This window comes from Phaenicophaeus curvirostris, chromosome 24 (assembly GCF_032191515.1).
Source record: "Phaenicophaeus curvirostris isolate KB17595 chromosome 24, BPBGC_Pcur_1.0, whole genome shotgun sequence".
NCBI classification, from domain to species: Eukaryota; Metazoa; Chordata; class Aves; order Cuculiformes; family Cuculidae; genus Phaenicophaeus; species Phaenicophaeus curvirostris.
In genome coordinates, this window is record NC_091415.1 from 1,752,002 (window position 1) to 1,779,810 (window position 27,809).

General features: G+C 49.2%; 3 long non-coding RNA genes across 8 annotated transcripts; 1 reads left to right on the plus strand and 2 right to left on the minus strand.

The window, feature by feature from the left end:
* Positions 1–504: 504 nt before the first annotated feature.
* Positions 505–10,462, minus strand: LOC138730733 (uncharacterized). Of its 3 annotated transcripts, none has more exons than XR_011339085.1 (6): positions 10,275–10,462; positions 8,596–8,751; positions 6,755–6,901; positions 4,676–4,985; positions 2,924–4,528; positions 505–1,319 (listed from the first exon to the last, which is right to left on the minus strand). It is a non-coding gene; the product is annotated as an uncharacterized lncRNA (long non-coding RNA). The 3 variants fall into 3 exon arrangements; XR_011339084.1 differs by lacking the exon at positions 10,275–10,462 and adding an exon at positions 9,245–9,389; XR_011339086.1 differs by lacking the exon at positions 10,275–10,462 and adding an exon at positions 9,107–9,232.
* Positions 10,463–11,693: 1,231 nt separating this feature from the next.
* Positions 11,694–20,851, minus strand: LOC138730731 (uncharacterized). 4 transcript variants are annotated; one of them, XR_011339080.1, is made up of 6 exons: positions 19,580–20,850; positions 18,572–18,678; positions 18,130–18,253; positions 14,115–15,620; positions 12,990–13,522; positions 11,694–12,253 (listed from the first exon to the last, which is right to left on the minus strand). It is a non-coding gene; the product is annotated as an uncharacterized lncRNA (long non-coding RNA). The 4 variants fall into 4 exon arrangements; XR_011339081.1 differs by lacking the exon at positions 11,694–12,253 and having other exon boundaries at positions 14,115–14,796; positions 19,580–20,851; XR_011339079.1 differs by lacking the exon at positions 11,694–12,253 and having other exon boundaries at positions 19,580–20,851.
* LOC138730732 (uncharacterized) lies at positions 16,049–27,435 on the plus strand. The gene is made up of 3 exons (XR_011339083.1): positions 16,049–16,442; positions 17,911–18,016; positions 27,073–27,435. It is a non-coding gene; the product is annotated as an uncharacterized lncRNA (long non-coding RNA).
* Positions 27,436–27,809: the final 374 nt, after the last annotated feature.

Below are 27,809 nucleotides of genomic sequence, written 5' to 3' on the forward strand. Positions count from 1 at the left end.
CAACCTGGCCTTGAACCCCTCCAGGGATGGGGCAGCCACCCCTGCTCTGGGCAACCTGGGCCAGGGTCTCCCCATCCTCACAGGGAAATATTTCTCCCTAAAATCTCATCTCAATCTCCCCTCTTCCAGCTGAAAACCATTCCCCCTCACCTTTTCCCTGCCCTCCCTGATCAAGAGCCCCTCCCCAGCTTTCCTGGAGCCCCTTTCAGTCCTGGAAGCTGCTCTAAGGTCTCCCTGGAGCCTTCTCTTCTCCAGCCTGGCCCTTGATTCTCATCCACAGGCTCTTGCTCCTCACCTAAGCTATATTGCATATAACAATGCTGCTATCTGCTGGCTGTGCCTTGCTAAAACATTTAATACGTTGCTCCAGTGCGAAGCTGGTACTTGGGTAACGGTGCCTAGCTGGAAGCATCATCTGAAGAAGAATCCTGCTCCACCACAATCCCCCGCTGCACCCCAGGGGCTGGCAACACAACCGAGAGGTGAACAACTTTACTTCTTTCTTAATTTCCTGATGTTATACCTGTGCTTGGCTCCGAAGATCATAATCCAAGAGCGGGGAACGTCTAAAAGGAAATTTCTAATGTGAATTTCCCATCAATCCAGTTCCCATCTGCTTGTTCAATGCCTCATCCTGCAAAACTCATGTGGGAGTTCTACAATATTTGCTGCACCATCTGCTGGAAGGCCACGCAGGCTTTTCGATCCGAGCAAAGGGAGTGTGGAGGCTTTGATAATGGAATGGTTTAGGAATGGTTGGACTTGATGATCTGGTAGGTCTCTTCCAACCTGGTTATTCTATGATTCTATAACGGCTGGTGTAACGCTGCAGGTGGCTGAGGAAGAAGAAGCTGGTGAAGCCCGGGTACATCCCTGTGACCAGAGCCTGGGAACCAGCAGTGCCCCTGACTTCTGGAGAAGAAGAGGTTGAGGGGAGACCTCATCGCTCTCTGCAGCTCTGTCATCATCAAATGGCTGTAAAGATGTCTCGTTGTTGGTAAAGGGTGATGTTCAGGCCCATTTCCTTTTGGCTCTTCTTATAACCACAGAAAAGAAACCACCATCACGTAACACCCATGACCATAATGTCTATATCCATGTGGTGTTTCCACCTTTGCTTCCAAAGTAAAGGGAACGGTATCTGTGTAGGGCTTCCACCCTCCAGAAGAAATTGTATTTATGATTATTTGCATTACAGACACTTCCCAGGTGTTTTAATTCTGTGTCTTTTTAATCTTAGCCTTCAGATCCATTTAATTTGCTGGTGTTTTGATTTGTAGTAACAGACGTAAATGAGATTATCTCTCCCCAGAGATAACCTGTCAAAGGCAAACGCTGACGAATTAGGATCTAAAAACATTTTAATGTGCTGGTGTTGGAAACGCTGAGATGGAGCTATGGGTGAGCATCGATTCACGTGAGCTACGACTTGGGTCTCCAACACAACACACTGTCCCCTAAGGACACTACCTAGGAAATATCTTTTCAAGTTACATATATTTTTTTATTCCTACCATCATAGAATGGTTTGGGTTGGATGGGACCTCAAAGCCCACCCAGTTCCACTGCATTAAATGCATTACTTCACCAACCCTTGATTATTTATTTGCTATTTCTGGTTCTTGTAATTTTTTTTTTTAATCTTCATGTTTGCATCTTCCTTCTTTCCTTATCTTCTCCCTGCCCCAGAGGTTTATTGCTGCTTTGGCAACATGCTAACGTGTTTAGGAACGATAAGATGTCTAATTAATAGTTTAATTAGCAGTACAAGGTCTTAATAGCTTATTAAAGGAAATACATTCAGAAAATTCTTTTCCTTTTAGTACAATATAATTCACCAGCAAACGATAACATAGTTTTGCACTGCATTCTGACTTTTAGTAAGGAAAGTGGGGCTGGATCCTTGATTTCATGGGGGATTTTTCACCGCTAATACTATTATTTTTTTTTTCTTGTCGTTTAAAAACAATTTAACAGATTAACAAGCGCAATCGCGGAGGAAAAATGTCGCTGCAGTGTGCCTGGGAGTGGAATTAAGGAAAGCTGCCTTCCCTACTTCTGGATATAAACAAGGCATGGGGAAGGTAAACTTGCTCTTTAAGAGGCTCAGGCTGAAATGTCAGGTCGTGCTCTGCGCTGGGGATGCTCAGCCGCTCCTCTTACACTAGAATTGGTTAAAAGTGATTATTTTGATAGGAAAGCATCCCTAGCTGGCAAACGCCAGCAGAGCTTATAAAACCTCTGGATCCCCTTTGCTTTCGCCAGGCGTTAAATCCTGCTCCGCAGGCAGCGAGCAGAGGGAAATCAAACCGAGCTGTGCTGCTTTGCTGCCGTGTTTTTCCTCTGACCCGCACAAAGATTTCTTTCTAAATTTATCGCCGCGTTCATCGCCAGTCCCACTTAGTGGCAGATTACCAGGCTGGCCAGGCAGGGCCCATTCAAATGAGGGCAGGGGAGCCTGAAAAATAACACGCGAGGGATGACGCAGCCGGCGAGGCGAAGGCTGGGGAGATGCCAGGGGCAGGTGCAGCCCCAGCTCAGCTCCCACCGGCCTCTCTGCTCCAGATTCTCCTTCCCCAGAGCCCAGGGAGGCTGGCAGCGGTGGGAGCATCTGGGTCTGGGGAGGTTTGCTGGGCTCTGGAGGCCCCGGCGCTGGCGTCACTGGGGAATTTCCACTGGGCTGCGGGAAGGAGCTGGGTTGCAAAGGCAAAGCAGCATTTGGCTGCAGCGGTGTAGGCTGGAGAGAGTGGCCCTGCAAGCATCCCCTGTGCAAGCATCCCCTGTGCAAGCATCCCCATGCAGCATCCCCATGCAGCATCCCCATGCAGCTGAGCATCCCCGTGTAGCATCCCCGTGCAGCATCCCCATGGAGCTGGGCATCCCTCAGCTTCCCAACACCTCCTCGTGTGCCCCCAGTTCATACCTGTGCATCCTGGCCTCCTGGCTGCCTGGATCCAGCAGCCGTTGCCAGCCCGGGGTGGCTGGGGGGTACCTGCGCTGTGCCCCGTGGACCCCCACGCCGAGGATTCAGGCTGTGGATGCGTGGGTGTCGGAGGATGCTAGCTGCGGGCTTTGCAGCGATGAAACCCTGAGACAGGGAGGATGCGCCGTGTTTGGAATCGCACAGGGAAATCGTGCAGTTACAAGGATGGCATAATTGAGGGAATGCTTGACTAGCGCAATTTTCTTATGTGCCTGTCAGCAAATCACTTAATCTGCACTGTGCCAAGTTTCCCATCCGTTAAATGGGGCATGATTATCCCCCTACTTCCTAAGAGGGAATGAGAATTATACCCAGTACTGGCAGTGGAGGCACTGGAAGGTGGCTATGGAGATGAGCAGGGACACGCGGAGTGGCTGCAGCACAGAGCATTTAAAATCCAACCTTTAGAGATTAATTTCTCCTCCTGCTGCTTTATTTTTAACTGCAGAAAATCCCCAAATCGATGATTTTGTGCAGGATTTAAAAAGATTTCTCTGGGTTGGGACATCCCGGGTCTGATGGGAAAGGAAAATAGAGGGAGAAGGGATTTTGGGGGGGTCTCAGAGTGGTTTTCCCCAACCTCAGCGGTTCCCCCTGGGGATACACGGTGTCTCCTGGGAATTGCAGTCAGTGTAGGGTGACCTTGGCTCTGCTGGGGGGAGCCCAGGGGGGGCTCTGGAGCTGCAGGGTTGGGGGACACATGCTGAGGAGAGGGGGGGCTGGGGGCTTCGGAACCACCCCCCATCTCCCCAGGATTGTCTGAGCCCCCACAGTGACCAGGAGGCTTTAAAATAATAATACAAATACTACTAATAATTTATTATTATCATCATCATCATCAAAAATAATATTAGCAGTAATAAAAATACTAACACCAACAATAATGATGGTGGTGATGGTGATGATAAGAAGAATTTAAGGCATGCCTCCCTTATTTCTATTTTAACACAAGGCCACGGGGGTTGAAAGCGGCTGTTTTACAGCATCGCGTTTCTCTCTACTTTTATATTTGGGATAATTGCTCCATATAGCATCGTAACTTCCGTGCGATGGATTGTTATGTTCTTGCTCCTTTTCTGCCTCCCACAGAATATACGATGCAGTTTCTGTTTGTCGACTGCTTTAACAGCAAGGTGGCTGAGACAAAGTTTACTCAATAAACTTGCCTTTCCCCTTGAGCAGCTTTAGCTTAGATAAACAGGCTTTAAAGTCCCTGTTTAGCGTGGGACTAGGACAGTTTATCACTGATCGTTGCTAGTTAATTGCTATTTGGTTAAATATTTAGTTTGGATTAATTTTGTTCTGCTCTTTTCTTATAAAAAATAATAAATAAAGGTGTGTTTAGTAATGTGGTAAAAGGCTTTCCAGAAGGCTTTTTAAAGGTACTCTGCAGTAGAGAAGCTCCATAAAGTTATTTTTAATATTTCGTGTGCTTTTCGTGCCTTTCGTGTTTGGAATTAGGCAAGCAAAGTTGCAGGGAGATCCAACCATTTTCCTGGAGAGACTGCAGACTTCTTCTCCTCATTACCAGTTTCACTTTTCATTCTAAAAAGCAAAAAAAATACAGCTTACATCATTGCCTAAATCTGCAAAATCTAACTTGTAGTCTGCAAATTGACCGTGTTGGTTGGAAAAGGGCAGTGCAAAGGCTGGATGGGCTTGGAAAAGGTGCAGAGGATTTAACCCACCTACCTAGGATGTTGCCTAGGGGCAACACCCCTGCTTTTCCACCCCCGTGGAGGTTTAATGAGCAGCGAGGATGAGGATCTGAGTTTCAGGGTTGAGTCTCAAAGCAGCCGTTTCACAGAATCACAAAAAGGTTTGGGTCGGAAGGGACCTTAAAGCCCATCCAGTTCCAACCCCATTTGGACCAAGTTCTTCTTATCTACGTTATCAGTTGCTCACAGGGTATCCTGCAGCTGCGTTCATGGTCTGTTGGATAATTCCCTTTCGTAGGATCACTCCGGAGCAGGGTTTTGTAGGACAGCTTCACCGCGGCTCTCTTCTCGGATGAACAAAAGGAAGACGAATAATACAAAAGGGTGGGTTGATGCTAAGAGCAGCAAAGACCAGCATGGATAGTCACCTAAAACAATATTACCATTACAACCCAATGCCCTTTGGAATAGAAACACAGAGCTCTGATCTTGAGATGGGACCTCTTCTAGAAGAGTTGTGTATAACTCAATGTCCCAACTCCTGCGAGGAGAGAGGCTTTGATCCTCTCCCACTGTCTTCTGCAATGACTTTGCCTGTTGACTATTTTCTACAACCAGTAATCACTCTGCACATACTCAGTTTAGTGATGGTAACGCAGGTTCCTCCTTGGAGGGGACAGAAGCTCAACTTATCACTTGCTGTCAAAGACAAAGCCATGATTTCTCACCTTCTGTCGTGCTATAGGTGTGTTACCAGCCCTTCAGCCTTGACTGTTCTGCTCTAAAACCATCAAAGAAGTTAGAAGAGGAGGAGACAAATTACATTAAAAGTGACTCTGGATCTAAAGACTTCATGTATCTCTTGGATCTCTCTGATTTTGATTTGACTTTTTAGCTTATCTATCGATAATTCAATGTACGAGTGCTTGTAAAAAGGACTGTAAAGGCTTGTAAAACCTTTCTAATGATTTAGGTTTCAGAACATTTGAAGGCCTGTTCGTCTTTTGAGGAGTAACTGTTGTTCTGATCCAGTAGATGGACGTTACCTCCTGGTGAGTGGCAATTGTGAAATCCCACAAGAAAGGCCAAATGGCATTTAGAATCATGACACGGTTTGGGTTGAAAGGAACCTTTAAAGATCATCTAGTCCAACCCCCAAAATCGTTCTCTCCTTTCATGGTACAAGCCATATTCCCTTTCTAGATGAGAAAATCCCCCCATAAGCAGAGGGCCAGCGCAGGCAACTTTCTTTCTCTTGAACACAATGGAGCTCAGAGCTGTTGTATGCAAAATACTTCATAAAAATGGAAAGCGAAGGACCTCACGCTGTTGCAAAATGCACTTAGTGGGAGGCTGTTTCTAGCTGTTCCTGTACTCTCTCTTTTTAAGTGCTTCATGGCAAAATTAGACGTGCTGTATCAGCAGCGATGCTCCTCTCCCCGGAGCTGTAGGGGAGCCGGCGGGAGGGTTTGTGTCCCATCCACCCTCAAACACCTTCCTCCTATTGCCAAGGAGCCAATTGTATTTCTGAGAGCCAGGACTGTGCCTGAACTGCTCCAGCATTGCTGCTCTTCTGCTGCCTTCTCCCCACCTCCCACTTGGCCCCCACCAGAAGAGCTTTGGGAACGATGCACCTTTTGGAGGGGATTCCTGCAGTTTTAGGAGATGGGATGGAGAATCCCAGCGGTGGGACCGTCGCCTGGGCTCTGACGAGCAGGGTGTTACTGCCACAGGGTGACAGGCACCTCTGCAAGATAACTGGGGTTGCCATGGTTACAGATGGAGAACAGGGCTATGGGTTAACTCAGGCCAGTGTCGCATGAAGCACAACATCCCACGTCGTTCTGCGCACACCTGAGGCAGCCAAAGCTCGAGGGGCGGCCACCACAGCCCCCCGTGTCCCCACCTAGTCCCGAGTTAGTCGGCTAGACTTCCCGAAACTTCCCAAAGAGAAACCAGGGATGGAATTGGGGTTGGGGTGAATCAGCCTCCTGCAAGTCTCTGACAGAAGGAGCCCATCTCAGCACCCTCACCTGATATTTATTATTCATTGGTGGACCTTGAATTTTAAGGCTCTGGTGTTTTGCGACTTTATGATCTGAATATTTAATACCTCCAGAATGTGGCTGCATCTTAGAAGCAAAGCAGTTCTCTTCAGCTGGACCAGGGGGCTGGAGCAGATACAGACGCGGATGGACCAGCCAGTGATGCAGCCCTGAGCATCCCCAGAACTTGATCCTCTTCAATACTTGGTGAAAACCTCCCAAGGAAACAAATGTGATAGGTGCTTTATATACAAAAATATATATCATAATGGAATGGGTTGAGTTGAAAAGGACCCTAAAGCCCATCCATCCCATGGGCAGGGATGCCTCCCACAGGATCAGGTGCTCCAAGTCCCATCCTTCCTGAGATTTCATCTAATTCTCCCTTCCTCCAGCTTAAATACATGTTCTTCACCTTAATATATTCTTATTGCCTTGTTCCGGGAGGAGGAACAGCACTAGAAGCTGGCTTAAAAGCTTAAAACCAGTCCTTCCATTCCTTCGGTGCTGGCCCAGGGCTGCTCTGAGCTCTCCCGTCCCCTTTAAAGGAGTCAAGGACACAGTCGTGCCCGGGCGGGGAAGGAGCTGGTTTGTGTGGTTTTTTTTTTTTAAAAGGGAAAACAGTTGGCAGGAACATGAGCAAAGCTGAAAGTATTTTCATCTGTTTTGTTTTGTAATGTTTAATGTTTTGTTTTCTACTTTACGAATTATTCAAAGGTTTCCCAGGCTGGAAAGAGTGGGATTAACCGACTGATTAGAATTGGCCAAGTAAGAAAAGGAAAAAAAAAGAAAATCTCTTGAAAAATGACAATATCTATTTATTTGTAAGAAAAAAAAATGGAAAAGCTCAGCCTCTAATTGAGATTTGTTTGCAAAATAACTCCACACTGGGAAGAGGAATCAATTTCTGCATAAAAATACTTTTTGAGCTTACATTGTATTTTGTTAGTTGCTTGGATTTTAGACCTTAGTAGTGGGTTTCAAATGATGATGGCTATGGAAAGGCAAAATAACTGTCCTAATTTCTCATAGAATGATGGAATGGGTTGGGTCGGAAGGGACCTTAAAGCCTATCCAGTTCCATGCCAGGGGCAGGGACACCTCCCACTGGATCAGGGGCTCCAAGCCCCATCCGTGGGTGCTGTGCCGGGGTGGGAAGGGGGTCCCCGAAGCGACTGGGATGAATCACAGCACATTTCCCAATCCCTCCGTGGGGTTTATAGGGGGTGAGATGCGCCCTTGCAGCCACAGGTGCTGCTCACAGGCCCCTTTCCCTGTTAGCAGGAAAAGGGAGGAGGTCTGCTCTGGGATGCAGGCTGCTGCAGCGCAGGGATGCTAAAAAAGCTGCTCAGCAACGTCTAATCAATATTTTTCCTCTTTATTTGTTTCCCGACTGGAAAATATTGCTTTGTCACATTAGGGTGGGTGAAACTTAATGGGAGATTTTCTCTCCCCCAGGGTGTAACTCCAGGGAATCACAGAATCACCAGGTTGGAAAAGACCCACTGGATCATCGAGTCCAACCATTCCCATCAATCACTAACCCATGTCCCTCAGCACCTCGTCCACCCGTCCCTTAAACCCCTCCAGGGAAGGGGACTCAACCCCCTCCCTGGGCAGCCTCTGCTGGTGCCCAATCACCCTTTCCATGAAAAATTTTTTCCTAATTGGGAGGTGACAGCAGGACTGACAACCCGGGGCAGCCAAAACCACCACTACAACCTCAGCTGGGATACAGGAGGCTGGAGCTGGAAGTCTGTGTCCTTTGGAGAGCAGTGCAGGGAGGTGCAGGCATTTTTGATCCTAGCTGCGTCCTAACCTCCTGTGCAACTCGCTTTTGCTTTTTCTAAATCATCTGAATGGGCTCAGTCGGACAATTTAAATAGAATTTGTGCTGTTACCCGTGTACCTGCAGGAGCGTTGTTCCTGTTGGGTAAAGCCAGGACTCTGAAGAAGCATTTGATGAATTTTCTCTCTGTTTTCCCACCCCTGCTTGGCTTTCACAGCGATGCTGCAGACCGAAATCCTCCTCGAGCAGCAGGGCCCTTGTGCTTGTCCGCAGCCACTGGAACGAGAGGAAAAGCATTAGCATGAACTCTAGGCTCCTGATGAAACAAAATGAGGTTCAAATAGCTGAAGCGATGCATTTTCTCGTTAAATATTGAAATTGGTAATTAATATACATCCTTTAGGAGAGGGAAGTAGCCTTTTTTGATAGTTTACAGGCTTAATGGGCGTAATAAGCCATGATCATCTGGAAGGCAGAGCTTTCAATCTGTTTATTTCCTCCTAAAGAGTTTCTAATTCTGCTTTATCATTGAATTATAGAAAGGTTTGGATTGGAAGGGACTTTAAAACCCACCCAGTTCCAACCTGGGCTCCCCACCCTCGCAGGAAAATATTTCTTCTTAAGATCTCACCTCCATCTCCCCTCTTTCAGCTGAAAACCATTCCCTCATCATCCTATCCCTGCCCTCCCGGATCAAGACCCTTAGGAGACATCGTCAGCTCTCTGCATGGATGTTGTCCAGGGTTTCAATCGATCACCAGCAAAGCACCTGGGACGCTGTTTTCCAGCGGTTTCGTCTGGTTTTGCTGGCTGGGAGAGCTTCCCGGGGTGCTGGTGGCCGGGCTGAGCCTGTGCCGATGCGCTGGAGCCAGCAGGCGAAGGCCAGCGAGGCGGACGCTGCCGTCACTCCCGTCGCTCCCATCGCTCCGCTGGCTGGAGGACGCCGTGTTCCCAGCGTTATGCAATAACAGGAGGCGGGTTACCCCCCGCCGGCTGCTCGCACCGTGGGCACCGAGCCCCCATTCCCAGCCCCTGCGTCCCACGGGAAGCAGGGAACCTTGACAAAGCAGGAGCGTGGCTGTAATTAGGATTAATCTATTTTTAGCAAGCCTTCTTGCGCCTGTCCGCGCTCCAGCTGAGATGTTTAATTCTAGCTCGACTCTTCCTGCAGCTGCACCCACAGTTGATAAAAAAAAATTCTTTTAAACCTTGAATTTATTGGTTTTCTGGCTTTGCTTTCATGGTTTTCAGAAAAAAAAGCAAAACTTTTTTTCCCCTTCAAGGAAAATCCAGCATTAAATTAATACAGAGGCTGCTGTATATAAAAAAAAAAAACCCAAAACAGTTGTACAACTTTTACTATCATTATTATTCATTTTACTACGCGGTTTGGAAAGCCAGTCATAGAGCAGGAATGTGTTGTACCCGGGGCTGCACAAACAGCACGGAAGGAAAAATCGCCTCTTCCAAGCTATATTGAGTAAAAAATTGTAGGGATAGCAATATTTTGCTAATCAGCATCAGGATAAGGCATCGCTGAAGAGCATTTACTGGTTTTTTAAATGCCGGCTGTTCACGTGTTTACCCTTTTGTAATGGATTTCTAAAGGGAACTTCAAGTAAGATTAGCAGTTGGGAAAACACCGTGGAGCACAGTTGGATGGAGATCAATGGATTCCTCCGTCCCGCTTCCCCCCCAGCCCGGGAATGTTTGGCTTTTGCAAATACTCCTGCCCCACGGGGCTCGGGGCCGGCGGGCAGGGGGGAAGGAGCTGCCACCCCAAGGGCAGGGGACGGTACCTGGGAGCAGCAGGGCTGGTTGAGCTTTTCCTTCCCCCGGCCGCGCTCTCCGACGGGTGGGAAGCGTTGAGGGTGGTCCAGCGCCTGGGAAGATGCTCTGCTGAGCCAAAACCAGCCTCCTCGCTCTCTCCCAGAAAATCCAGCCATCAGCCCAGGGGCATCTCTGCCGCACACACGGAGGGGCAGGGCGGATTTTCCTCTACACCCACCTGGCCCCGTGTATTTTGGTGACTCATAAAGCCCCGAAGTGCTGAGCAGGGAGAAGGGCTATTTCTGTGCTCCCCCTGCAATCCCTGCTCCCTCCGAGCGCTGCCAGCGCACCTCACCATGCCCAGCACCCCCGCCGCTTCTATTCTTAGCAGCCAAGAGCTGCAATAATTACTTTCGTCTCAGCGCCGTTGGCTCCCTTGATTGGAAACCAAGCAAAACCTGCAGCCCGGGGAGCTCCTTCTCCCACTCCCACCATGGGCTGAGGAGCTGTCCCGGTGACCTCCGAGCAGCATTCCGACACGGAGCCGAGTGGGAACGCTGGAAGGCAGCAGAGCTGCCGGCTGAGGATAAGGGATACCTTGAACCCGGCTTCAGCGCAGGGCGTACGCTCTGCTTTGAAGCTGCTCCTATGTTAATGCCGTGTCACCTCTTCGGAAAGGATCGCAGCCCTTCCAGCTGGGATGTTTTTTTTCTTCAGCTTAGGTAAATTCCAGGGCTCCACCTCTTCTAAGGGTGGGCCAGGTTTCCATTCCAGCGCCCGCTTCACTGCGTGGGCCAGGTTTGCATGAAGAATGCGAGCGGGTTATGCAAATGTGAGCACCTAGAGCTGATCAATCCCAAACGCTTGTTGGGAATGAACCCCTGGCTCCGCAGCTCTTTGATCTCAACGCCACCTATTCCATCCCATTCCCTTGAACCAGCCCCAAAGGAAAAAGCCCCACCTCAATCTCTGTGCACATCCAAGAAGGTGCAGGGGATCAACTTTAAAGGGTTTTACTGTTATTTATCCTCCTGCTAGCTGGGACCCCAGTGAGAATAAAAGTATTGGGTTGGCAAAGAATAGGCAGTGCTGAAAATACTACAGAAGCCGTTTCTCCACCACCCACTAATGAAAATTGTCTGGAAAGCGATAAACCTTTCAGAAAAAAACTTAAACCCAAGTGTTTTGTTTGCCTCTGTAACTGTCCTGTGGTCACAGCAGAACAAAACCAGGTGGTGGCACCTGGTAGAACATCCCTGCACGGGCTCCAGTAGCTGTGTTAGCAAATAATCCCATTTCAGAATTGAAAATCTCCTGTTTCCTGGGAATCCGTGCATCCCGGTGGCCGTCAGGACAGCACTGTCACATCACAAACTGTCTGCTGCTGCCTATGTTGATGTGAAAAGGAAGATTTCTAGGTGTGATTTCTGCTTTTCTTTGGAAAAATGAAATAAAGTACCTGCTTGAAATAATTTCCTGCCCCTTTCCTCCAAAAGCCACGCTGGTCTGATAGTTCCCACTGCAGACGACGGTTCCCTCTCACTAACTGAGGCAGCCTTCTGGGCAGTAATTATTATAATTAAGCAAGAGGCACAACCCGAGTAAAATCTGGGAGCACGGAACTCCTCGATCAGCTTTGACCCCGATTCCATAAACAACGTGGGTTAAATTACTTCACTTTCATTTAATTCAGCCTCCTCATGTGCAAAATTCTATTGATTTTAAATAAGCAAACAATAAAACTTAACAGTTTCCCTCTGGAAGAATTAAATTCACTCCTTTATTTGCAGCCAATATCAGAAAGAGTTCAGTAAGATTTTTATTTAAGGATGATTTTCTATCACAACTTGCAGAAAAAAAAGAACACTTTACAAATCAACCAGGAGAGGGATGGGGGAAACGGCCCTGCCAAGCGGGCTGCTCTGTTTTGCTGCTGTTCCTTGAATGGAGCCGGCTGGGAATTCCGTGCTGAAACAGCTTCTTGTTGGAAAACCTCCTTTCGCTGAGGCTGCGAGGAAGAGGCAGCGCTGAAGAAGTATCTGAAGAATGGACTATTTTGCATTTTAAAACAGCTCCCAGGGCTTTTTGGTTGTTAAACAGAAGAACACGGTGCTAAGTGTTAATTTTTCCACTCCCCTGTCCGCCTTTGCCCGAGTCCTCGCTCCTTCCGTTACCACCAGCCGCTCCCAGAGGTGATGAGCATCCCATTTACACGGATACGGAGGTCAGGGGGTTATAGATTTACAGCCGCACGGACTCGCTACGGCTCGGGAAGGAATTTGTTTGGCATTGTCGGCGCCTTTTGGATTATTTGATCCCAACCTTGTCGTTAGAACGGGAACGTGCCCCGATTTTAACAATCGCAGCTTCCTGCAGTTGGAGGAAGGTGCGGCCGATGGCATTTAAGCCGCAGCCCGAGCCAAGGCTTCGCCAGCAGGAAGCGTGGGCAGCACCACGAGGGATTCGGTCGGCACTAAAAAGACCAAGGACCTTCCTCCGTGGACGGCTGAGGTTATTTTATCACCCACAATAGTATTAATGATATGCATGAGGGTTGGGGTTTTGTAACATCAGGGTTCGTATGTTACTGCTATTAAAGTCGCTGTTCCAGGTGTAAGCCCTGATACCTTGCTACATTGCCCAGCGTTATCAGAACTGGTTTTGTTTAAATCAACCCCATAAGCCCCCCCGGCACAGCTGTAATCAGCCACCAGGTCACCCCTCACTTTGGCACGGATACTTACACTTCCTTTGCACGGTGAGACCGATCTCCCCTGCCTCCAACCACGGCCGTGGATTATTTCCATTTACCAAGCTTGCTTTCTATCCCAAGGCTTTGTTTCCTCATAGTCAGTTCTTACAAAACCAAAGCTCTGCCTCCTGCTTTTAAAGAGTTCAGAGAAACAAGAAAGGGGGCCAAAAATGCCATTAAAAAAGGACATGCACAGCTTCCACTTCAACAGAAAAGCATTTCTGCCATGGAATCATGGTCTCTATTTCCATACTTCAGCGCACAGAAAATGCTAAATCCTGACAGACAGCATGACTTTATTTTTTTAGGGCCTCATGGTTCAGTTCTGAGTGCTGACGCTTTCCGTTGTGCCTTGTTTTCTGAGTTAGGAGATGGAGGGTTTCCCCAGGCAGCGCAGCTTGGAGTCTTCTTGGGAGCCTGAGTGCCACCAAAAAGTAAACACTTACAGGCAGGGAAAGATAGAAATGTTCCACAGCTGATGATTTTCAAATGAAAGCAAAGCATAAAATAAATACTGTCTTTCCCCTGAAAGCAACCAAAAATATATAATTATAAAATATATAATTTGATATAAATCAAAGCTCCATTTTACTTTCTTAATAAGCTCACAGCAATTTTGTCAGTCTTTGGGCTAAAAGCACCAGTCAATGGTCCCATTTCCAAGTGGTTTAGAAACATGGAACGGTTTGGGTTGGAAGGGACATCAAAATCCATCCAGTTCTACCCCTGCCATTGGGCAGGGACACCTCCCACTGGATCAAGGTGCTCAAAGACTCACCTGACACCTCCAGGGACGGAGCAACCAGCCCTTCTCTGGACAACCTCGCTCCAGCGCTGTATGCAATCACATGCAAAGCTTTGCCAGGTCTCGCGGGTCAAGCGAGACGGCCTCTGTCCCACCGGCACAGCGCTGCTGTGCTGGAAACCGCTCACACAGCAAAGGGAAGAACGGGGAACGTGGGAAATCCACTCTGACCCTGCACACGGGAGCTTCGGAGAGAACCGAGGGGTAACTGAAACCAGCACAGCTTCACAGCACATAAAGCACTGGCCTACTTTAGCAAGCAGCACTGCTGGGTGACTCATTTAAGTAGCCGTAGCGTTCTTACAATCTTACCGTCATTAACTGAAGTAGTTAATGCTTGCAGCTTTGCCCAGAGAGTCTATGTAAGGTTTGAAGTCCCAGGGGTTTGGTTGCATAAGAAACCACGTCTTGTGGCATTTTGTTGATCGAGCACTACTGCTGGTCACATGGAGGCTTGATTCCCCCTTGCATCAGCAGACCCGTTACAGTTTTTTGTACTGGTGTTGGGCTGTTTGACAGGGATTGCAGGGACAGGACAAGGGGGAATGGTTTGAAGCTGAAAGAGGAGAGATTGAGATGACATCTTAGGGAAAAGTGTTTTGCTGTGAGAGTGAGGAGGCCCTGGCCCAGGCTGCCCAGAGCAGTGGTGGCTGCCCCATCCCTGGAGGGGTTCAAGGCCAGGTTGGATGGGGCTTGGAGCCCCTGATCCAGTGGGAGGTGTCCCTGCCCAGGGCAGGGGGTGGGACTGGGTGGGCTGTGAGGTCCCTTCCAACTCAAACCATTCTGTGTTACTATGATTCACAAGAGCCATCCCCTTCGCCCCGCGCCGAGCCTGTGCTGCTCTCCCACGTCCCTGCCTCACAGGATCTCTTCTTGCAGAATCGTATCTGAGAAAGCAGGAGCTTGCGCTTCTTCTCATTTGTGTCTGTGCGTAACAGGTGTCATTTTCAGTGTAGTACAGACAAATCCCAAAATAGCTCAGGCTCTTCAGACACTGCAAAGAGAAAAAATAGTGGTTAGTTCAGCTTTGGTTGTAGTGAAAAAACCCAAAGCTCACAGCCGGCTCTGAAGTCTGGAATTAAAATGGCAGCTGTAGCTTTGCAGTAGTGATCTCTCTCTTGATTCTGGTTTTCAAATGGACTGCTGGCTCGCTTGCTCTTTTGTATGTGCAGACTGAGGCATGAACTCCCTCATACAGTGCTGGCTTTCCATACACTTCCCTTTGATGCCCAGATGTTGTACCTACCACTGATCTCCTCTACGCTTGTCGGGTTTGAGGCTACGAGACAGAAGAGCATCGCTTCCCTGCCTGGTGCCCAGGGGGACAGAAAGCACCTAGCTTACGCGAGGGAGGCTCTGGGGGCAAGGAGAGAGCGGTCACTCTGCTTGCCTGCCGTACTGAACCACAGAGCTGTGTGCAGACTTTGTTTAACAGAGATGATTGGATTCTGGCGATTCCAGGAACGCAGCTATTAGTTCCCCTGCCTACGCTGAGCATTTTGAATCTGTGCGTGTGATAACACTTATTAATACTGTTCAGATCAAGAAGAGCCTAGAGCTTTGCAGCCCTGTCCGTACTTTATCTTACCCGACGCATCTGCCCCGTGGCTGAACCACGCTCACGTCAGCGTCTTGCGGCCAGCACAGCAGGGGCTGGGGGGTCCAGCAGTAACCTCGTGGTTTTACGCCCAGCAGATCCGTGTTTGTGCACGGGATCAGTTCCTTTTCAGTCGTCTTGTGCTTCAGGGTAACTGCCTGCTGAGTAGTTGCAAGACGCAGGCCTGAAATATCTGACTTTAGGAAGTCACGTAGTGGTTCCTGTCACCGAAACAGTTAATAAAAAAACACTAACTCTCTACTAGAACATGTGTGTGAGTGTGTGTTTTTGTTTTTTAGAGCCAAGAAGATTTGCTTTGGTTTTTTTTAAAGCACAAACCACCACAAAGTTGGCTGTGGTTTCAGCTGCGCTCGTTCGAGATTTGTATTGCTGACTACCAATCCTAAAAGAGTTAACCTAGTAAGCATGACTCAGAAGCAGAGGAGATGCGAGGCTGAAAGCTCCAGAGGAAGCGCAGAAACAGAGGTGGGGAACATAATAATTACCAAAAAAAGGTGCAGAGTCCAGGAGTGCCGTTCCCCTCAGTCTGCCTGGCCCTGGCACCGCTGGCACGGGCTCCCTGGAAAGCTGCAGTTCCGCTCTTATAACACAGGGAGCAGGCTGGAGAATTTAGAGCTGCGTCACAGAGCTCAGCGAGAGAGCGAGAGAGCCAGCTCCGTCGATAGGTCTACCAGCAACAGCCCTGCTGCTGCAGCAAGAGGGAGAGAGGCAGCCAGAGAGGCAGAGAGGGCTCCGGAAAGAGAAGTAACACCAACATCAGGGACTGGGCTCCTGCCACCATCCAGTGTCATTTAAAGATCGTATTTGGGCTCGGTTGGCGTAGGAGGCTTCGCCCATTGACGATGCTGGAGACCCGGCACGCTTAATCCCGCGGGGAGGGAGAGTGGGCAGACACCGAAAGGGTTAACGGAAAGGAAAATTCTGGAACCTTCTATTCTGCGGCGCTCCACAGCGAGCGGAGGGCTGAGGACTGCGCAGATGGTGCACGGGCAGAGCTCTTCGGTCCGGTTCGTCTTTCCCACGTACGTACCCTCTGATCAGGATGGGGCTTGGGCTGCATCTACGTATTTTAATTGCTTGCAGGGCGCCCCTTTCCCCCGGCGTCCCTAAGCTCGGATCCCCAAGTGCCTGTATTATTATTTTGGCTGGGTACGATTGCTCTGTTCTGCGTCAGAGCTGTTTTCTCAATGGAACGAGAGCACAGGTTGTACTAATGTCACTCCTGCCGGCATTGCTGTACTGCAGAGGAGGGTAGTAGTCGTGGGGGAGAGATGACAACTTTGCAGACTGCTGTTTTGGGGGTTTGTTTGGGCTTTTGGTCCCCCCCTCCCCGTCTCTCGGAAGGCTGGCATGTTGGCGAGGGCTCGGTGGAGGGGTTAACAGGCGCGCTGCGTTTCAGAGCTCGGAGCTTTGTGACTGCGTAGTTCGGAAAGTGGGAAACGGTGACGCAGTGATCATTGCAGGGCACGTCGGCCAGTTTTTAAAAGCACTGGGGGACAGGTAGCCGGTGCCTGCCAGCCGCTTCCACCCCAGCTGAAAGGGGTTAAGGATGAGTCGAGACGGGAAGCTAGCATTTAGGGATTAAATGTCATCATTTTGGCGTTGGGAAGTTGTTTACCTTGCTCTCTCCGTGTCTCCATGTTGGCAGCCTTCCAGCTCACATGTGATAGTCTTCCCTGTACTGCTGCATCATTAACTAAGTGGCAGAGCCGGCTCCCCATTGGCCGGGGAGGGCTCTGAGCCCAAAGGCGCCCTGCGATTGGCGGAGGGAGGGATGGCAGGTGAAAAGCCCTCTCGGATTGGTCCAGGACTGGGTGTCAAATCTCAACGTTGATTTCACTTGCTTCAAAGTGCCGGCAGCTCTCCACCCGCTCCCTGCTTGCTCCCTGTCCATTCCCCATCCAGCCCCTGTCCACTCCAACCCCCTGGGGTGACCCTGGCAAGGAGCACCAGGCAGGAGCGCAGCGGTTAACCCCGCAGCCGTGGGTGCCGCGGAGGTTTCGCTTCGCCGTGCAGTTGCGAGGATGACGTGTCAGCGTTGCAAACCACAGGGACTGGGAAACTACGAGGGGTTGGGGCTTTTCTCCCCGGTGTTTGCTTTCTTCCTGCTCCCTTATAAGGTGGTTAAGCATTTGCAACGCTGGCAACTGCTTAGGGCAGGGATTGCACCTGGAAATTCTGTCGTGGGAATCACTAAAGAAGTGAAAAACACTCTTGCCCAAACTCAGCATTTGTTTGCCTAAGGGTGAGCTTGCCACAAGCTCGGTAACGTCAGGGAGAGCTGAAGAGAGCCCTAAGAGACAGGTCTGTAAGGGTTTGCAAAAGAAAGAGCAGCGTTAGAAAGCAGGGATTGCAAGAGGATTGGGAGGGACCAGAGACGGGAGACTGAGGGCAGAGAGCAGCTGCAGAGAGAGGATGAGCAAATAAAGGGGAGAACGCTTTTCTCTCTTAACCATTTACTATACTATTTTTTCACCTCTCTTCTTAAAGCGACCAGCAATGAAGATGGCAGCTCTGCCTGGAAGTGCTGAGGACACAACCAGCTTTGAGCTTGGTCCTTCTGGCCGAGGAAGTCTCCCGATTATGCAGTCGAGTGGTAACTTTGCTTTCTCATACGGCAGGGAACATTATTCCATAGCCTTTCATCATCTCGAGGTTTAAAAAAGTTTAAGGATACAGTAGCAGAGGAATTTAATCTGTATTACTCACTCGCCGACATCTCGGGCGTCAGGTCCGGTTGTTTAGCAACAACCGCTGGGTTCAGAACCGGCTCAGACATACGGCACCCGCCGCCTCCATCGATTCGGCTGCAGCCTGTCCTCTGAACAGCAGCCTGAGACAGAGAGGGAGAGAGAAGGGCTGAATTTACACACCCACCCCAACCGCATTTTGGTTACAAAGGCCATACGCGCTGCGGCTTTAGCCCCGATTCCATCCCTTTGCGCAGTGCCGTAGAGGGGAGGATGCCGTTTCCATCGGCAGTGCGGTGGTACCAACAGGGAGGGAAGGAAGAAAACATGCAGTAGGTGCCACTCCCCACTTTTTTTCCCCCCTTCCCATCTCCACCTTTGTTGCCTCCCCTCCCTTTCTGCCAGATTCCATAGGGAATTTCAGACTCTCACTGCAGTCGTCACAACCCCTCCTGACTCACTGAGCCTTCGCTGGCTGGAGCTGGCTCCCTTGGAGCATCCTTGCCTCCTGCAGCGCCAGTTCCGCAGAGCAGGGGAACAACAGGAATAGCAGCAACAACGGTGGTCCCTGCAGCAAGAAGGACAGGCATAAATACACACACATATAGCAACAGCACGAGGCAGCCACGGAGGGAATTCTGTACAACCAGGACCACGAACGATGCTCGGTTGCACGGAAGACGGGTGGGTTGAGTCTGTTTTACCGGGTGCTGTCTGAACGGACAACCCTTTGCGATTTTCCCCTGCTAAATCGTGGGGCGGAGGACCCCGATAATTCGCGAAGCCAATGCTTCTCAATGGCATTTCTCATCGTTTCAAGATGGGGTGCAACCGGCACCCAATCTGCTTGCTCGGGTGTATGCGTATTTTTTGAGTCTCTGTGTTGAGCGTAGGGATGCATTTGGTTTTATTCCTTTTGCTACCATCTTTTTGCCATACCGATGGTTGAATTGCATCTAAACGCAGGAAGGGTGAGGAGGCAGAGTTATTTCAATGTTAAACTTCAGCTGTAAATCTCATTACTCAGGAATTGAGGTTACTGTCAGCAGGTAAATCTGTGGGACGGGCAAGAATCAAGGCTAAGAAGGGGACGCGGCATATTTCTGTAGGACGGCAGTGATTTTGCGCATAGGGCGGGTATTGTTACTGCGTGTTCCTTGTACAGGGCTAACTGTTCCGCAAAGGATTTCTGCCTATTGCCACAAAAGGACTGGGGAAAGCTGTGATTTCTTCCTCCCTCTGACACTTGTGTGTGCGTGACATTGTGGAAGCTGATTCATTTCTCTGTGTTTCGGTTTGGTAAAGTCAGGTTTATTAAATCTCTCGGCCTTAGTGCGGCATTTTGACGCAGCGCTCGTTAATATCAGTGTTGAGTCTGTTGGCAAAACACACGCCATTTTCTTGTGCGTTTTGAGTGTTCAAGGGGCTGCAAAATTTGGTAAAGGAAGTTAAGGATTGCAAATACTCACAGACAGAAATTTAGAAGCATCTTGCTGTTGTCTGATATCGAAGGGAGGCTCTCTGACTGACGAGACAGCCATGATCTCTTCCTGCACTTGTTTTGCCGATGGTCATGTTACATCTGTGACGCAGTCCGATTTTGCTGTTGGTTCCTGGCTGTGCTGTACGGAGTTGAGCTGAGGAGGACACAAGCTCGAATATGGTTAGAAACAATTAATTGAATATCGATGTTAAAAGTTCACAACCGTACCTGAAGCGGCAGGGGTAGTGGCATCCCCCCTTTGTTTTGCCACCTCCAAAAAGAGAAGGAATCCGAACGAACACGACAGCACCCCTGGCCATTTTGTTGCTCGCAGAGTAGACTCAGCCTGGCTGCTGCTGTTAATTTCCATGTCTTACAAATATAGCGTTGGGCTCTCTGTCAGGAGCTTTACCGATGCTGTGAGCAGCTTAAAGTCGACAAGCAAATGTTTTTCTTTTCTTATTAGGGAAAATTCATTAAGATGTCCCAATGCCAAGGATTCTACCCTCACTCCTCTTATAAATCATTTCAGACCTACCCAGAAAATGCATTGCTGTCATGTATTTTTGCTAAAAACTGTTTATGGTGTTTTCTTACAATTTAATATGGATGTGACTGGGGGAAAAGGGCAAGATTTAGGTTTTTTAAGTATCTGTATCGCTGATTCTAACGGACAGAGATGCAGGCAAGCGATGTGTTGCCCACTTCCTCTATATATCTGTATAGAGATTTACATAGTCCAGAGTCTAGGTTGCAAAGATATCCTTGTTATGGAATAAGAAGGGATTATTCCATTCTCACCCAGCCCAAAGTTTTGGTGCAAAGGCAGCAGCAGAAATGGCCAACGCAGGAATCGCACAAAATGGTTCCGACAGCGTTCAGAGATGCCAGGGCCGTTTATACTGGCACAGCTCCGAGAGGTACCGTGAACTGCCTGCTGCAAGGTCATTCCCCTGACTCATTGTCAGCCACGAGTTAGTTCAGGAACTCCCGAGCCACATTTCTAGCAACCGTGGCACTGCTCGAGTCCTGAACCTGGAGGCAAGGCTGGAAATTTAATGCTACTGCCGTACTGGGCAACTGTGTCCTAAACTGTAGATCCCAAAAATCCTGCATTTCCAAAGCATTTTAATATCAATACCAGTAATTTGTTTCTTGAGCTAACTACAAGAACTTTGCATTAGTTCCCTTGCCCCCCTTTCCCCCAAGGCTTCCTTAGGACTGCTAGGAATCAGGAGTACTGTGTATTTAAGGTCTAGGCATCCACTTACGCTGTGTTCCAGGCAAAAAAACCCCAAGGAGTCAGCACGTATTTGCATTTCTGTTCCCATAGTCTTTATCAGATGGACTCTGCAGGCTGCTCCAAGCTCACCGGTGTCTGTCGAGCTCCTGTTGTCTCTCGTCTGCTTTCAGTGTCAGGTACCTCTGCTCAGCAGCTGTCTTGTCCTCTCCCAGGTTACCACTTTTCTCTCCAGTGTTCCTACTTGTCCATGTCATCCATATTTTCAGTTGACTCGGGGCAACATCAGCCATGGATATGTTAGAGCTGGCTCTTCTCAGCTTCACAGGCAGCAGCGGAGTGGTTAACGCCTCAAGGGTCTTGAGCAAAAATAACTTATTTGGTCCCCAAGGGCAAAGTTCAATTTGGGGACACATCATTCGCCTCCTTTCAAACAGAGAGGGACACAGGGACCAGTGCAGGCCGAGCACAGACGCAAGTGATCCTTCCTGCTAGCCTATCTACCCATTTTGCTACCCTACCACACCACATTTTGATAGCCTGCCTCTGGGTTTTGATAGCCTGCTGCCCCAAGCCTCCAGCCCCAGGGAGCATCCAGCCCCGACCGAGCTTAAACTCAGCCTGCAGTGTCACTATTCTCTAGTTTTCAAAGGGAAAAGAACGTGGCTGCTAATCCTGATGCCAGTGACGACTCTTCGCCTACAGGGAGGCATATGTGATAGCTTGTCTGCTAAAAACTGAGCCAACACAGTGTGATTCAGACCTTAAGCTTTCCAAGGAAGAGAGCTATTTCTGAGTTAAGTGCATCTCTTCAGCTCCCCACACAAACACTCTTTATCCAATGCAAAACGGTGCACGGCCGGTGTCCGGCAGCAGCCACTGGTTTGGTGTTGGGAGACAGAATTCAAACACTTCTTAAATACCGAGACTGGCTCAGACATACAGTAAAGGTTCAGTGATGAACAAAATGATGGAAATCCTAGGAACGGCTACAAACCAAATAGCTCACACGCTCAGGGGAGTCAGGCAAGAGTTTGGGAAATGCTTTTCTCTACCTTCTTTGCCGAGCTCCTCTACTACAGAAGAATGTTCAGGCACAACTGGGTACTGAAAGCAGGTTTTTAATGGCCAGTTTGAGGGCAGGTTATACTTCAGTGAACGTCTGGCAGTATTTGTTTCCTTATGCTCTTCACTGGCACGGGGCATTCTTTTGTCTCTCGAACAACACAAAGAAAACAGGAGTTCCCTTGACATTGCCTGAAGGAGCTGGAACAGCAACACTGGGGGAACGCCACGTTCCTGAGCTGACTTTAGAAATCACAACACTGATCTCTCTGTGACTGCCTTCAAGACCTGCAATCGATACTTGATATTCTAAGGTGACTCTTAGGCAGAGAATTTAGGAGCAGAAAATGACTCTTCTGGTTTCAGCTACTTTGGTGGGTAATTTTTTGTAGCTAGTTTTGTAACGTGCTGTTCAGTGAAGCCGCGCGTGGCTGTATTCGATGAGCTTTCATTGCTGGACCTTCCTGCTGCTCTCCCACAGGCTGTGGAAGTGCAACACTTTTCTTCTCCTGTGTGACTTTGCCCAGTCTCACTTCACCGTACCCTGTGTAATCTGGAACCCTTCATAGGATCCTGTGGTTCAGTAGGTCCCATGCCCTCCAAACAGGCTGGGGTTTAGCGTAGGACCTCTCATAAAAGCAAAGAGGGGAGGAAAACTATCTCACTCCGGGCAAGGCAGAGCAATTTCAGATGAGTAGAGGGGATTAAAAATTGTAGCCCTGCTACCTAAGCACTCCTAGGATGGTCACCATGCGTACATCGCTCCCTTCAATTCAGAACAGCTTTGGGGCAAGCAGGAGCAAACAGCAAATAACTATTAGATTTTACATAACGGTCTGAAACAAAGCTCTGGGACTAAAAAAAATAGGTCTTGTGAATAAATCCTAATAATTTTAGTTATGAACCATCACCAAGTTTCTCCAGAAGAACTGTAATCTGCAAATTAAAGGTCTCTTGCGCATTTTTTAGCCTCCTTTGTCAGACCCAAGCACCACAGAAAAAGTGGATCCGTATGGCAGACCCATAAAATGAAGGCTGGCAGGGCCCATCGCATCACCCAGTGTGTCAGGGTCAGTGTTGGTGTGGAACGATCTTGCCCTCAAAAGGAGGTTTGCAGCATCCCAACGACTTGTTTGCCAACACTGACTGCCAGACCGTGGCTCAGCGTTGTTTAAGAGAATCCTGGTTGGCACTAGAACCATGTTGGGAATAAGCTCTATCTCACTCCGAGCAGCATGAGTTAACCACACACGTGAGCCCCCAGGGAGGCACCCTGCACAGAGAAAAGGCCAGGATGCTCCTCTCAGACCTCACGAGCCAAATCCCAGCTGCTGCAGACACTACCTATCACCTGGCCTGCCCCAAAGTATCTGGAGAAGCTGCTTCTCCTGATGTTAAATGAACAAAAACCTGGCCTTCCCCTTACCTGTGAACAACTGGATCATTTTAACAACCACGTTAGAATGAGAGGCAGTGTTTTTGACAGCTGAGCACACATAAGTGCTTGTGAGTGCTCTGACAGGTTTCCTGTAATAGGAATTCGTATTAGTGACTCGGATGTCAAGCAGGCCTGGCTGTCATGTTGCTCAAAGAGAACAATAATAATAAATAAATGGGACAAAAGCTTCTTCCCTGCAGGACACTGCAGTCCAGTGTTCGGCTTGTGTTTGGGAAGGGAGGGCAGACAGCATAAGGGCTTAAAAGCTGGAGTACTTGGCTTTTAACTTCACTATTTATATTGTAATTGTAGGACTAAAGGAATAGCCCACATTTAACTCAGGAACAGGATCTGGAATTTTGACTCTGGTCCTAAGCAAGGGAAAAAGAAATCCCCATTAGGCTTTAAACTCTTGCAGGAAGTTCATGGTTTTCCTGCCCTCAGTAACACTAGCACAGAACTATAGAACCACGGAACCTCAAAGCCCATCCAGTTCCAATTCCCTGCCCTGGGCAGGGACACCTCCCACTGGATCAGGGGCTCCAAGCCCCATCCAACCTGGCCTTGAACCCCTCCAGGGATGGGGCAGCCACCCCTGCTCTGGGCAACCTGGGCCAGGGCCTCCCCACCCTCATCATGAGGAATTTCTTCCTAATGTCTAATCTAAATCTTCTCCCTTCCAGTTTAAAGCCTTTCCCCCTCATCCTATAACTCCATGCCCTTGTAAAAAAGTCATTCCCCAGCTTTCTTGGAGCCCCTTTCAGTACTGGAAACTACCTTAAGGTCTCCCCGCAGCCCTGTCTTCTCCAGGCTGAAGAACATCATCTCTCTCAGCTTGGCCTCCTAGCAGAGATGCTCCAGCCCTCAGATCATCTCCGTGGTCTCCTCTGGACCCATTCTAAAACTTCCATACCTTTGTTATGTTGGGGAACCTAGAACTGGACACAGGACTCCTGGTGGGGTCTCACAAGAGTGGAGTAAAGGGGCAGAATCCCCTCCCTCACCCTGCTGGCCATGCAGCCCAGGATGCAGCTCGCTTTCTCGGCTTTGAGCACACGCTGTCAGCTCAATAGCAAAAACCCAGCATTCCTAGAGCCATCTTCCAGCCACAAGCATCAGCAAAGCATCCTCCTCCTTGCCCTCACCCAGCCTCGGTCAGCGCCGCTGCTGACACAAAGCGCCGCACGCCCACAATCAGCTCGGACTGCAAGTCAGGGCACATTTGTCCATACCTGACCCACGCACCACCACGCCGTAACAGAGCTGCACAACAAACAGATGGAGTTTCATGCTCCCCCCAGGCTGAGAAAGCTTTCTGGAAACCTTAGAAGTTCCTTCATCTCGGTTCCCCTTGCAGGTCACCACTTGCGCTGTCACACCCCTCTGGCCCGCACCTGGCCCTGCTCTGACTCATTCCTTCACTCCAAGGAGGATCCATCAAGCTCGGCATGTAAAACAGAAATGTTTTTTTCCAGTGGACACCCAGGGTCTGATGAACCGGGAGTTTCACTCCAGGATTTAAAAATGGAAGATGAAATGTATGATGCAGAGATCTGTTTTGCTTACTGTGGGAGCTGCAGAAGGGCCTTAATACAGAACTCGCAGCTTGTGAAAAATCAGGCCTGTGATATCCAGGCTTGCCTTGCTCCTGCAGACTGGATTAAAGGTCTTAGCTGAGGGAGGAAGTTCCCTGTCATGGGAGAGGAAGGGATTTTTCTTCCCTCTTTGCCTTTATCTTGTGTAGAAGGCACAGGAAGGACATGGATTTCTTGGAGCAAGTCCAGAGGAGGCCACAGAGATGATCCGAGGGCTGGAGCACCTCCCTCGCAAGGACAGGCTGAGAGAGTTGGGGTTGTTCAGCCTGGAGAAAGCTCCAATGAGACCTTAGAGCAGCTTCCAGTGCTGAAAGGGGCTCCAGGAAAGCTGGGGAGGGGCTCTTGATCTGGGAATGCAGGGACAGGATAAGAGGGAACGGTTTTCAGCTGAAAGAGGAGACTGAGATGAAATATTGGGAAGAAATGTTTTGCTTTGAGGGTGAGGAGGCCCTGGCCCAGGCTGTCCAGAGCAGTGGTGGCTGCCCCATCCCTGGAGAGGTTCCAGGCAACAGAATCACAGAATCACGAGGTTGGAAAAGACCCACAGGATCATCAAGTCCAACCATAAGGCCAGGGTGGATGGGGCTTAGAGCCCCTGATCCAGCGGGAGGTGTCCCTGTATATGGTAGGGGGTGGGACTGGAGGGCTTTGAGGTCCCTTTCAACCCAAACCACTCCATGATTCTATGTTCCTCTGAAGGAAGCTACAGGGCAGCATTGCTACCCTAAAACATGTCTGAAACAGGAGGGAAAACCAAGAATGATAACATTGTACTTTTGCTGCCATTATTTATGGACAACTCCTTAATGCTTTGACAAAGTCGGCTCTAGCCAATAGCACCTGCTGGTCTCCATACACTCAGTGTGTGTCCATACGTACGTGCTCAGCACACACGCAGCAAAGACTCCAGACAAGCACTGGTTTAGGTTTCTGCATGTATGCATGTCAATAGTTGAAGGCTGTGTATCACAGCATCTCGAACTGCTCTCTTTTCCCTCCTCCCCTCCACATGCTGCCTGTCCCAGCTTGCCGTTAGGTTTGGGAAGAACAGCATAGACGTCCCAGATGTATCCCGCAGTCTGGCAGGAAGGACTGACACCTCCTGGCTGCTCAGAGGGAGCTCGTGAAGGCAACAGGACCACCTTCAGGTGGCCTGGAGGAGGTGCAGCAGCATCTTAATGATGCTGAAGGGAAACCTGGGTTTATCGAACTCTCAATAATCAATGAACCATTGGTCTTTACCTGCTGCGTGGCATTTCCAGCAAGGTCAGCCTCCTTTGGAGAAGGTACGCAGAGGGGTTTCAGGCTCTAAGTCCCATACCTCTAGAGAAGCTCTTTCAGCAGCAAAAACGTAAGTGACTTTTCCACCAACTGTCTTTAAAAAACCCTAATAAAGATTTCTCTTCACTGCTAAGGCCCATGCTTACCACTGAGACAAGAGAAAAAACAAAGCGACCCTCCCTTTATGCCTGTTTCTGAACGACACTGCTGTAGTACCGTCACTGTGCTGCACTGACCTCTTGGCAGCAGAACTCCTGGTCCAGCTTTTCAGTAGTAAATCTCATGCTGATAATACAGGGAGCCTCATAAATAACTGTGCCAGCGAGACAGACACTGGGGAGGGAACCTGCTTTCCACTTGTCTTTCACCCTGTTGCCCCAGATAATGGATTTAGAAACTACAGTAAATATCCAGACGCAGTAATCTGGTACAGTTCTTTCCCTTTCCTCCAGACCTCGTTCTTGGAAGGACATGCTCTTTTTCTCTGAGCTTTTCCTCTCCTGCCTGTGGGTGGGTGCATTAGGACACAGGCACAGAAGCAGATTCTGGGATCTGGTTACCAGACTAATACAAAGAGTCGAAAAAAAAACAGGACATCAATAAGAAAAGCTCCCAACATCACTTCTGCTGCACTCATTCCATTCCAATCATGGAATGGTTTGGGTCAAAAGGAACCTTAAAGCCCATCCAGTTCCCATGGGCAGGGACACCTCCCACTGGATTAGGTCATCCCAAGCCCCATCCAACCTGGCCTTGAACCCCTCCAGCCACCCCTGCTCTGGGCAACCTGGGCGAGGGCCTCCCCACCCTCGCAGGAAAACATTCTTCCCAATACCTCATCTAAACCACCCCTCTTTCAGATTAAATCATCACCTCCTGGACCTGCACAAGTCAGACACCGCAACCAGGTTGCCTTAGAATGAGAGTCATAGCTTGGTTCTGCCTGCAGGGGCATGAAAAGGCGTTCCTGTACAACACAATCTCCCTCTCCTCACCCCACCAGCATCACACTCTGCACCACAAAGTCATCAGACGTGGTCACTGCTTGCTGGTACGAGCTTCAGTGTATTCCACCCGAGAACTACAGGCACGGAGCGGTGGGTTTCTTCATCACATGCTTCATGTCTCCCACATCAGCCTCAACTCTTCATAAGATGCCAGAAAGACATGTGTTAATAAAATAACTGACCCAACATCAGCTGTCTTACTTTCTAATACAATTAAATAACTGACTTTTTCTCTAGGTACGGTGGAGATGAAGGATTTTCTCCCTCAGCCTACAGCTGCACACGAGATCTGTCTTCCTCTGGAAGCTGGTTTCACATGGTGGCTTAGATTTTCCCACTTTGTATCTAGCACCATTTGAAATCAGTGTTCTAGGAGCAAGAATTACAGCGTGGGAGCTGATCAAGCAGCCGCTAACTTCACCGCCAGCCTCTGCTCCTTAACCCAGCCCTTTTCCCAATGGTTATTTTTCTGCCAGCTATCCACTTTGTAACACCACCTGATTTCTAGACACTTCTACAACCACTGGATCCACCCTCTCAAGCTAGGGCCACCACAGGAACAGCCTTCTTCAAATGTATTTCTACCTAAT